The sequence below is a fragment of the Camelus bactrianus genome, chromosome 15, assembly GCF_048773025.1.
Source record: "Camelus bactrianus isolate YW-2024 breed Bactrian camel chromosome 15, ASM4877302v1, whole genome shotgun sequence".
NCBI classification, from domain to species: Eukaryota; Metazoa; Chordata; class Mammalia; order Artiodactyla; family Camelidae; genus Camelus; species Camelus bactrianus.
In genome coordinates this window covers 39,634,789-39,647,754 of record NC_133553.1, presented here as the reverse complement: position 1 = coordinate 39,647,754, position 12,966 = coordinate 39,634,789, and the positions used below count along the sequence as shown (strand labels likewise).

The following is a 12,966-nucleotide window of genomic DNA, read 5'->3' as shown; positions in this document are numbered from 1 at the left end:
AGTATCTCATTGTTGTTTGGTTACCTTTTAAAATAATAAAAGCTTGTCAGGTGGGGAATAAAAGTTAAAAACTAAAGAAGAAATCTGAGTCACTGGCATTCAGAACTGTTTTGAAATAGCTCAGGCTACAGGCACCTTTTTTGGAGGTCATGCTTGAAATGGGGTGTAGAAACCATCAACTTGTTTCCCACATTCGGCTCTAGCTTCTATGTTCTCCATCCTCAAATAAGAGAGTAAAAAAGATGTGTGGGCTAATGCTTTATATAAAATAAATGATATAATATTAGCAAATAGAATCCAACAACACATAAAAAAGATTATAAATCATGACCAAGTGGGGTTCATCCCAGGGACACAAGGGTGGTTCAACATATGCAAATCAATCAATGTAATACATCACATCAACAAGAGAAAGGACAAAGACCACATGATCATCTCAATAGATACAGAAAAAGCATTTGATAAAATTCAACACCCATTTATGATAAAAACTCACCAAATTGGATATAGAGGGAACATATCTCAACATAATAAAAGCTATCTATGACAAACCTACAGCCAGCATAGTACTCAACGGTGAAAAACTCAAAAGCTTCCCACTAAAATCTGGGACAAGACAAGGCTGCCCACTATCACCACTCCTATCCAACATAGTCTTGGAAGTCCTAGCCACAGCAATCAGGCAAGAGAGAGAAATAAAAGGGATCCAAATTGGAAAAGAAGAGGTAAAAGTGTCACTATATGCCAATGACATGTTTCTATATATAGAAGACCCTAAAAGGTCCACACAAAAACTACTAGAGCTGATCGAAGAATTCAGCAAGGTAGCAATGACAAATGCTGGAGAGGTTGTGGAGAAAGGGGAACCCTCCTACACAGCTGGTGGGAATGCAGTTTGGTGCAGCCACTGTGGAAAACAGTATGGAGATTCCTCAAAAGACTAGGAACAGACTTACCGTATGACTCAGGAATCCCACTCCTGGGCATATATCCAGAAGGAACCCTACTTCAGGATGACACCTGCACCCTAATGTTCATAGCAGCACTATTTACAATAGCCAAGACATGGAGACAGCCTAAATGTCCATCAACAGATGACTGGATAAAGAAGATGTGGTATATACATACAATGCAATACTACTCAGCCATAAAACCCGACAACATAACGCCATTTGCAGCAACATGGATGCTCCTGGAGAATGTCATTCTAAGTGAAGTAAGCCAGAAAGAGAAAGAAAAATACTATATGAGATTGCTCATATGTGGAATCGGAAAAAAACCCAAAAAAACAAAAACAAACAAAGCATAAATACAAAACAGAAACAGACTCATAGACATAGAGTACAAACTTATGGTTGCCAAGGGGGAGGAGGATGGGAAGGGATAGATGGGATTTCAAAATTGTAGAATAGATAAACAAGATTATACTGTATTTATGCAATGGAATACTACTCAGCCATAAAAACCGACAACATAATGCCATTTGCAGCAACATGGATGCTCCTGGAGATTGTCATTCTAAGTGAAGTAAGCCAGAAAGAGAAAGAAAAATATCATATGAGATCGCTCATATGTGGAATCTAAAAAAACAAACAAAAAAAGCATAAATACAAAACAGAAATAGACTCACAGACATAGAATATAAACTTGTGGTTGCCAAGGGGGCGGGGGGTGGGAAGAGATAGACTGGGATTTCAAAATTGTAGAATAGATAAACAAGATTATACTGTATAGCACAGGGAAATATATACAAGATCTTATGGTAGCTCACAGAGAAAAAAATGTGACAATGAATATATATATGTTCATGTGTAATTGAAAAATTGTGCTCTACACTGGAATTTGACACAACATTGTAAAATGATTATAAATCAATAAAAAATGTTAAAAAAATAAAATAAAATAAATGAGAGAGACAGAAACAGAGATAGAGGGAGGGAAATGCAGGAAGCAACTTCTCAGAACACAGGAGAATATCAATTCCAAACCAAAATGAAAAACATGCTCAATAAAGGAAGAGGGGATTGTCATCAGGGTAGAGGGCACAATCCTAGAAACCCTGATGGCTCCTTTTTGTAAGGGTACCTGGGATTTGTTTTAATCCAGTGTGGTAAGACACACAGACATGGAAGAGACTGTCATGAAGGTTTTTATACTCACAGATCCCTAGAAACAGGACCCACAGCACACCATCCAGGACCACATGGGGAAGCACCAGGGCCCAACAAAAGGAAGAAGGAACAAGAGGAAAACATGACTGAGAGACTGTATCGTGGTTTCCATGGGAAAGGCAAGGCAAGGCAGGGTAAGCAGGTTAAGGGTCAGCTAGTTTGAGTAATTTTCCATGAGCTCTGGGGTGGGGTGGAGGGTCTCTTGTCTGGTATCTAGTTTTCAGCTGATTAGGGCAGGAGGAATGGTGGGTTCCCACTGAGAGCCCTTTGTGAGCCTGATCTAAAGGAGGTGGGTGGGGTATAGCCTTTGGATTGGTTGATCTGTATATAAAAGACATGCTCTCAAGCAAGTTGTTTGCTGTCTCTGGGAATTAGTTAACCCTGGGAGGGGCAGTCCCTTCCAGTATCAGCAAAGCATCAGAATAAAAAGACATGCTTAATACACTCCACCTTGTGGACTCTCTATTGTTGGGTCTATTTTTGCTGGTGCCAACTGAGACTGTCCTCAGTCCCTTCCCCCTTGACCTCCGTGCTTCCTGAGGTCTAAGCAGTGTAAGCCTTTCCTGATGCTTTGGGCAACCTCCCCTTTGAATCCTAGTAAGACGAGGCTGCTTCTGGTATTGATGGCTCCTGCACATCAGTTTTGTACTTCATGCTTTGCAAGGCGTGTCAAGTGCACCTGTTGTGTGGTCCTCATGTGACCCCTTGGAGGCAGTGGATTCTTCTTTTCCTTTTATTCTCATTTAACATTTTTCAAATCTTCTCACTTTCCTCAGACTCTATAGATTTACAGCTCTCCCTTATCCATTTATTATCGTCTGTTTTCCTTTTTCTCTTCTCAGCCTTATGTGCTATTGTTTCTCCTAGGCCATTTCTGATGCTTCATTCATTCAATACACATTTACAGCATGTAGGCTCTGTGACAGGGATTGTGCCCGGTTCCAGGAACACAGAGACAAATAAGACTATCCTTGTGGGGTAGAAAAACACTTTGAGGTTTTTTTCTTTTGCGATTTTATTTGTTTTTTGAGGTTTGATAATGTGCCAGTCAAATGCATAAGAACTGTTTCACTTAATCTTGATACACACACTCAAGATGAGTTCTATGACAACCTCCCCTGATCACTGCCATTCTTATAGACACAGCACTAAAGCTTAGAGAGCTTAAGCAGTACCCTAGGGTCACATGGCTGGCCAATGGAGAGCTGTTGGGGTCTGAACACAGGTGTCTGACTCCACAGCACACACTGTTCACCTTGAAGCCATGGTCCCCGCAGAGACATAATTCAGAGCACTCTCCCATCTTCATCCTTGCAGGGATGAATCTCTTTTTCCAAACCGAATCAAAATTATTTAGCAAAAAGTAATAATAATGATAATAAAAACAGCAACTTTGTAGACTTAGAAGCCACTTACTAACTGGATAATCTTGAGAAAATCATTAACTTTTTCTAGGCTTCTGATTTCTCTATTGTAAAATGGGAGGGCAAGACTACTGATGTTTAAGGTCCCACTAAGCTGATTTTTTTTTCTCATGATTCTGTTTTGTTTGTTTGTTTGTTTTTATATATTTTTATTGAAGTATAGTCAGTTTATAATGTGTCAATTTCTGGTGTACAGTACACTTCAGTCATATAGGAACAAACATATATTCATTTTCATATTCTTTTTCACCATAAGTTACTACAAGATACTGAATATAGTTCCCTGCCCTATACAGTATAAACTTGTTGTTTATCTATTTTATGTACATTAGTTAGCATCAGCTCTGATGTTCTTTTAATCAATCAGACATATCTGTGGAGAACTATCTGCTTTGAAGTTGAGAAGGAAAGCCAGGAAAGACCAGGTGCTCACTTGGTGACGAGAAACGCCTCAGAATCTTCTTAGCTAGTGTTTTTCTGTCAATATATGTTTTTCAGTGTTGCAAGCTCAGCTTATTAAAATCATTGTGTGCTGGCACCAATGGTAAAACAGAAGCAGGCCAATGCATTTTTGAGATACTTGTGGAATACAAAAACCTACTAAGACCAAGGCACCAGCGCCACGCTGGCTGAACTCACAAGGGAAATCCCAAGGGTCCATCCCATCTTGGCACCGTCATGGAGTCCCCTCTGCTGGGTACTCCAAGGCCAACCACAGCCTGGTGAAATGGCCCCCAACAACCGGCCAACCCAGGCTCCATCTTGTTCTTGAACTCAGCTGTGCTTCCCAGCCTCTGCACATTCCCATGCTGTTCTCACTGCCGAATTACCCTCCTTCCCATCTTCAACTTTGTATTAGTCTGCTAGGGCTGCTATAAGAAAATACCACAGACTAGGTGGCTTAAACAACAGAAATTTATTTTCTCACATTTTAGAGGCTAGAAGTCCAAGGTCAAGGTACAGGTGGGGCTGCTTTCTCCTAAGGTCGCTCTCCTTGTTTTGCAGATGACTGCTTTCCTTCTGTATCATCAAAGGGCCTTTTCTCTGTGCATGATTCCTGATGTCTTTTCTCTTCTCATAAGGACACCAATCATATTGGATTAGGGGTCACCCATATGACCTCATTTAACTTTGATTACCTCCTTAAAGGCCCTGTCTCCAAATACCATCACATTCTGAGGTACTGGAGGGTTTAGATTTCAACATATGAATTTTGAGGGGACACAATTCAGTCCATAATAATATTGGAATCCCACGCATCCTTTTAATCCCTCCTCATGTGTTTACTCTTCAAGAAGCCTGAAACTTAACCAGTTGGAATTTTCTCCTTCCTTCTAACGAGTTTGCTTCAGTCCACCACTTAAGAAAAGGCCCTAATGGAGTGTAATCTCCTTGAACAACAGAACAACATCTTGTTTTATAAACTATGTCTTATGTTATTATATCTCCTACTTGCATATAGTTTAATACTTTATTCAGAGTAAAAACAAATACTCAGTAGGAGGATGGATAAATAAACTACGGTACATCCAGACAATGGAATATTATTTATAAAGTGCTAAACGGAAAGGGGCTATCAAGCCATGGAAGACATGGAGGAAACTTAAATGTATATTATAAGTGAAAAGCCATTTTGAAAAGGCTTCTTACCATACAATTCCAACTATATGACATTTTGGAAAAGGCAAAACTATGGGGACAGTAAAAAGATCAGTGATGCCAGGAATAAGGGAGAAGGGAGGGAAGAACAGGTAGAGCACCGATCATTCTTAGGGCAGTGAAACTATTCTGCATGATACTATAGTGGTGGATTCAGGTCATTACATATTTGTCCACACCCACAGAATGCACACCACCAAGAGTGAATGCTAACACAAACTATGGACTTTGGCTGATAATGATGTGTCAATGTATGTTTATCGATTGTAACAAATGTACTGCTCTGCTGCAGGATGTTGATAGTGGGGGAGGCTGTATCTCCGTGAGGGTGGAGAATATATGAGAACTCTCTGTACTTTCTGCTCAATTTTGCTGTGAACCTGACTGCTTTAAAAAATAAAGAAAAAAAAAAACCTCAGCAACTATATATTTTTTAATCGAATTAAATTTTCTGCACAACCTCACACATTTGTAAGTCTGGGTATGACTTCCATCTTTCGGTTTTCCATAAACCCTGCTTCTTTTATAGTGAACTAGGTCATTAGCCTGACAAAGGATAATAAAACAATTAAGGAAAAGAATGGTCTCTGAGACTTGGTCATTCTTCCATCTAAATCCTAATACTTCAGTATTTCAAGACAGCATGAACCTCAGAGTAGGCAGCCCACTTCCCAAACAATGTTAACTGTACTCCAAGGTGCTATAAAATTTTGATTAGCCAGAATTAGCTATGCTAAAGAACCAGGGCTCTAGTTCACTGGTTCTATGGCTGAGTGGATCCCCCCTCCCAAGTCTGCCCTCCTTGGAAGAAAACACAATATTCCCTGAGGATGACTGTGTTCACCCATTATTGCCATGACCTGGGTATGTGCTTCTGGGATCCAATGCTAAAGAAATAAATGTTAGAATCTATTGAAATGTTGTTGCTGGCAAAGGACAAATATCCAGAGAAGATGGGGATCTGAGCTGACAAAGGAACAATAAGAAGTGCCTTACAGTGGGATAGAAAGTAAGTGGGACCTGAGACCTGGAACCCTTTGCTGCAGCACTTGCACCTGGACAAATGTCTCCTCCTTTGAGTAACAAAATACAAAGAAACTAAAAGGGACTAAAAATAACTGCCTGTATGGGCAGTTGGGGCAAACTGTGAATAACACGATACAAAAAGATCAAAAACCCAACTGACACTTCTGGGGTGTCGGGAGCAAAAGCAGGGTCCTAGGCATGATCCCTGCACACAGCACCACCAAGGAACTGGGCAGACCACCTAAGCCACCTCTCTGGCCTAACCCCTGCACCTGTCTCTACCCTCACCCTGTTTAAGAAACCAGCTTGTGCCTCCTCAGGGAGCGAGCAAAGAAACCTATTACTTGTTTTCATTCCCTTGCGCTGCAGCATGAGTCCCAATAAAGCCTTGCCTGAAATTTTTGTCTGGCCTCTTATCAATTTCTATTGATTAGGGAGTCCAAGAACCCTGGTCAGTAACAACAGGAGGAGGATGAGGAGCAAGGAAGAGGTCAGAGGAGGCCAGAGATGAACCGCAGATCCTTCACCACCATGAAACTCATGAATCAGGTGCCGGGTCTTCACTGACACCCTCTATTGAGGCCATTTACCAGGTTGTGAAGATCTGTGCCTAGTGTAGGTGTACTCAGACCACATGCTCCAGCCCTATACAATGGGAAGTCCAATAATCACTTTATACTAAGGTCAATTTCAAATGCCACTTCCTCCATTAGGCCTTCCTGATCACTCCAATCAAAAGCAATCTCTCCACTTACTCATCATCTCACCATAGTTTCAACTGTGTTTCCTAGAGCCCATGAGAGTCAGACATGAGTTTAAAGAAATTCCTTAGTGAAAGAGTGAAGGGCTAAAAGGGGAAGGGCTCCCCACTACAGCTCAATCAGAACAGCTACACTTTCGCCTGTAACATACCATATATCAAGGTCCTTCTTATAGTTCCATTTAAAAAGGAAAAAAATTTCAAAACCACTAATGTATAGTGAAATATCAGTGTTACTGGACCATCTATCCCAGATCATCCAAATGGTCTCAATTTAGATACATGTTGTCTCATTGTCAGATAACATACCAGAATATGTGTCCCTATTTGTCATTTGGAAAATATCATGGAGTTAATAACATCTATCATATATTGTCTTATCTTATAGTTACTTGTGTGCTTGCTTTATCACCTCTATAAATTTTAAACTGCCTAAGAATAGGGAGCATATTCTCTGCATCCTTTAGTGTACCTGTCACAGTGCCTTACACTCTGGTGTTCAACAAGTATAAGTTGAATAACAATGTTAGGTCACATTCACTAATAAGCAGGTTTATGCAGCAGGCCCTAAGAGTTACAACATAATGGAATGAATGTGCACAATTCTTACCTTTGCTTTCTAGACATATCCATAATTAGAGACAATTTAAAGATAGTACTTTACAAACCAAAAAAGGAAGTCTTAGACCTCTCTAGGAACAGAGATTTTAACATAGGGCTACAAAGGAGACAGCTACCTTTGAAGGAGCTCAGCATTCAGTGTTCATTTGTGTTAAATTTCACAGCATTTCTGAGCTCAGGTCCAAGACATAGGATTACCATGTGTTGACTCTTGTGTGGGTGCCTAATTTGTATAATATGTCCTTCTGCTCACACAAGTGACTGGACCACAGTCAGGGGCACCTAGATGTCCCAGGAAGGTTAAGATAAAGGCCTTTGGAACACAGTTTCAACATTCAGTCAAGCAGGTTTGGAAAGATGAAAGAAGAATGGGTCAGCCTAAGAGCAGTGCCAACATTATTGGCCCACTTCCTTGGCACAGGGTGGGCCCCCAATAATTATGTGTTGAATGTGTGAAATGGCTCCTCCCCCCTCCTGTTCCAGTTCAGTCAGTAGTTAGGCAGCTCAAAGCACTCTCAAGGCCACACCTACCTATTATCCTTCTTGAGGAAAATACCACTACCGTTGTTTCTAGAGAATTGATGACAAAGGCCAACAAGAGGGCCTCAGAGCATCCACTGTGCCAGGTGGGAGAGGCGTGCTTACAAGTCCAATCCATCAGCAGGGTGAGCAGCTGCAAAGGATCCTGAGCCCAAGCGTAAGTGACCTCGGGACCCTAAGAGTAGGAAAGTATTGTAGGATGTGGTTTTCAAACGTCCCTACAGAATGTTCTCTGTGAAATAAATATAAGGACAGTCCTGGGTGTCCCCCACTGCCCAATTCCTGGTTTTCTTTGTGGGAGTCCAAGTTTAGTGACCTGCAATAAACTCCCCATAAAATGGTCTGTCCTTTATGCACAGGGAATCCTGACCCTGGGTGACATAAGAAAGGAAACACAAGAAAGGCAGAGACAGTGAAGATATGTATCTGTAGGGTAGGAATATGTTTGGTGCATGTGTTGAGGGGAGGTACACGGGTACCTGTTCTTCCACATAAGTGTATGAATGCATGGAGAGGAACAGGAGAAATGGGGAATCATTGCAGACCTCTCTCTTCCCCTCTCTTTTTTCATCTTGTTTCTCATTAACCCAGAGCATTAATGGATATAATTTTCCTCCCTGTTTATCTTATAATCACTTTCATAGCTATATAATGTTACATTTTGACAGGCACTAAATTGAATAAACAAAGTTTCACAACACAGCAGTCCAGATTTGCTACCAGGCATACAAATGAAGAAGCAACAGAGAAAGGATTGGTAGGGATTGAAATATATACAAACCAAGTTATCAGTATCTCCATGACCTTGAATGAATCACACACCTTTCTCTAGTTCATTCATTAAAGCATCATTTTACTCAGCAAGTATCTATCATATGCCAGGTATCTGTACTAAGCACTGAGAATTTGTTTATTCACTCATTCAACAAATGTTCATTAAGTCCCTACTATGTGCCAAGCACTGATCAAGTTGTTGGCATGCAGCAGTGAATAAAATAAAAGTTTCTGCCTTCATGGGGCTTAACATGCTACTGGTGTGGGCTAGGGCTAGGAGAGATAATGAACAAATAAATATACAATATGTTGGGTGGTAAGTGTTATGAAGACTAAAGGGGATAAGGAGATTAAAAGGGCCATGGGTAATATTTTATTCAATCATCCCTAGGTATCTGAGGGAGATTGGTTCCAGGACTCCGCACAGATATCAAAATTCAAGGATGCTCAAGTTCTTTATATAAAATGGCATAGTATTGCAAATAATCCACACACATCCTCCCGTATACTTAAATCATCTCTGGATTACTTATAATACCTATTTCAAATTTGACACAACATTGTAAAATAACTATAACTCAATAAAAAAAGTTAAAAAATAATAATAATACCTAATTCAATGTAAATGCTATGTAAAAAGTTGTCAGTGTGTAGCAAATTCAAATTTTGCTCTTTGGAAACTTCTGGAATTTTCTTCCCAATATTTTCAGTCCATAGTTGGTTGAATCTGTAGATGCATGTGGGATATGGAAGGCCGATGTACAGGAAGTGTCAGAGGGCCTTGAGGGAGCTGAACTTTAAGCAAAGGCTTGAAAGAAGCGAAGGAGGGAGACATACAGATGTTTGGGAGAGAGCGCATCACAAAGAATATAATAGGAATGACTCCTCATTATACACAAAAGCCTTTTAAGTTGCCTCAAATTCCTTTTGGAAAGAGACAATGTGTAAATCAACCCTAAGGGCCTCACCTACCCAACATGGACAACCGAAGATGAGGAAGAAATAAGATTAATTTCAAAGGAAATTTTTTTTAAGCCTAGAAGGCTATTTAAATATTAGGTGATGCTATTTATTAGTCACTGGTTTCCAGTCAACAATCAGGACAGACTATGTATATCTATCTGTCATTGAAGGACTTAACCATAAATAAAATTGGTGCTGCCTGAGTTCAAAAGCCAATTCACATGCCAGGAGTCCTAGGATTTGGTGGTTTACAGTCTAACCTGACCAGAATTACATACTAGGCCTGCAGTCTGCATGCTCACAACATCTCATATATACTATTTCCTGTTGCATTTGATTAGGTGAAACTGAAATCTCCTAACCAAGAAGTGACCTGACGTTCTTTATTTACAAGGAAATCACTGGTTAGAAAATTCCTTAGCTTCTGGCAACGGTTCAGCCAAATTCATTAGCACAAGTTAACTTTATTTCCAGTACTGGTGCAATTCTAATTGGATAGCAAGAAAGGGAATCCTCTAGCTGTAATGATACTCCTGTTCAAAATGTTCTAACCTTCCAGTTTCTCTTAAATTTTTCCCTAAATGTAACTTTGAGGGATAATCGAGAACATACACACACGAATTCAGTCTGAATGTGGCATTTTGGAAGAAAACCCCAGCTGAGTACACACCAGTGTGTTTCAGCTTTGCTACAAGAGAAATAGTTATGCATTATACATGGACTATAAAGACATTTTTTGTAAGCCTTCCTTTAAAACATTTGAATTTTAGGACTTAAAATGTTCCATGTGTTTAGTATTTCTTGTTCAGCTAGACTAAAGAAAAGTGGTTGCAAATTCAGTCTCAGCATATGTGTGGTATGTTTCAGGAATGTTTAATATATTATTATTTCTGGAGCTATGGAGTTTGTGAACACAACTTTTACATTCATCACTGGTTGTAGTCAAGGGGTCACTCATTCAATATATATTTATTGAGTACCTACTACATGCCAGGCCCCTTTTTAGGTATGGAAGATACAACGGCAAACAAAGTCCACACGTCAGAGGAAATAGACCATAAATGGATCCATAAGTAAATATAACAATGTCAGGTAATGAAGAAATTCTTCCTGCTTTAAGCAAAGAAAGGGAATATGGGTGAGACTGCTATTCTAAAGGAATAGCCATTCCACTTAAGTCTTATTTGAGTAAAGACCTTAAAGGATCCTTTTGCTTATCTGGGGAAGATGGAGTGCCCCCAGGCACTGCTGGAATTCCTGGAAAAGCCTAAAGGCCAAGTGGGCAGGACTGAGCGAGTGAGAGGGTGAGCTAGTAATTGGAAATGAGGTCTTACCTAGAACCATATGTCACCATATGTTCCTGGTGTCCCCAAAGTGGAAGAACCACTGAGCCCACAGTCCAGTTTCATTTGGGGGGGGGGGGTTCAGTGATAATGAATTGTAAGGAGACCCTGCTATAAAACTACAGTCTCCTCATTTTCACTTTACTCCTTATAAAAATGGGTATGTGTTGCTTTATCTCCTGGATTCATGTACCCATGCATTTCACCTGCCTGAAATGCCCTTCTTGACTCCTCTCCCTGTTCAATGTCTCCCATATTTCAAAGCTTAACTTAAGCTCTACCTCCTATAAGAATCCTCCCTTAACTCCCCTGACCGATGACACTCAGTGGCCCTTCTGGAGCCGTGACTGGAGTTTAGGATTTCCTCGCCATCAATCAATTGGTGTTCAGGGCAACCCTCAAATTGAACAGGAAAGAGTTTATGTGTAATTCTGTGTGTGTTTTCCTGAAAAGAGTGTTCATAAGCCCCATGAGATTTTAAAATGAGTCTGTGATTTTAAGATTGAGAACCACTCCTCTTGACTAGTGCTTCTCACACACCATATGTGCACATGAACCATCTAATTTCATTAAAATGAAGATTCCAATTCAGTAGCTCTGGAGTAAGGTTTGATGCTGCTGGTCCCAGGACCATACCTGGTGACAAGAGGCTATTGTATTTCTAATCAACACTTGTTTGCATACACTGGCTTGTTGCTCTCTGCCCCTTAAGTAGATTGCAGGCTTCTGCTGACCCTTCTTGGCTCTTCTCCCACGGCTGGGGCTAACAGAAAAATAGCCCACAGTTGGGCCTGACAGATGCTTGCTCTACAGATATGAGTGCACTAACTGAACCTGATTAAAATATCTTCTCTATGTCTACCTTCCTAGTCTCACTTAGGCTTCTAAGGTTACCACCAATTTTCAAGACTAAACTTTTCTGTAACCCAGAGTAGAATCTCAGAACCCTTAAAATATTCCTAAAGCAAAGCTATTCTCTCTCTTCCATATTGAAATCAAAATCCGTCAAACCTAAAAGCCATCATACTACAGGAAATGCCCTCACTTGGAATGATACTCCACCATATAAGGGCATTCTCCCTCACTGGAGATGTGCAACACCAAGATGTTCAGAAAAAGTAAATAACGTGGAACATCAAAGAAGCCAGAATAAATCAAATCAGCACCACCAGGCCCTTGAAGGGGTAGCTTCTGGATAAACTGCTTAGAGCCCAAAAGTTAGGTCTCATAAAGAAAGGGCTGAAAAGGAATGTCTCTAGAAGTTGAGGAAAGGTGTAGAAAAGTGAAAATGGGGTTTGGGAATAAAATTACTACCTTAAACAACCTGCCACTCTATATTTGCAGAAGCTGTAAAAAGAAGTTACTTAGTCATGTGGAAATAAAGTGTTTTTAACAGCAGCTAACAGCAGAGCAAATGAAAAAAGTTTTACACACAAGACACATGTGTAAAGAATGTCTGTGTGCAAAAGGAATTTTTCATGTATTTAATAAATATATAAACATACTATATGTACTTATAAAAATACCATGTGCAATGAAAGCTATGCATAAATATTTATAAAATACCTTTATCTAAGTAGGTCAGTAACATTTAATATTTTTCAATAAATTCATACATAAAATATATACATTAGTGCCAAAGGGAACATATATTTTGAAATATGAATCCCTGGTAAAACTCTCAG

The 12,966-nt window shown here is 40.0% G+C and overlaps 1 long non-coding RNA gene across 1 annotated transcript in view; it reads right to left on the bottom strand.

The window, feature by feature from the left end:
• LOC141573403 (uncharacterized) overlaps nt 1-12,966 on the bottom strand; it is a 280,711-nt gene that overhangs the window by 156,676 nt on the left and 111,069 nt on the right. The window lies entirely within an intron of this gene.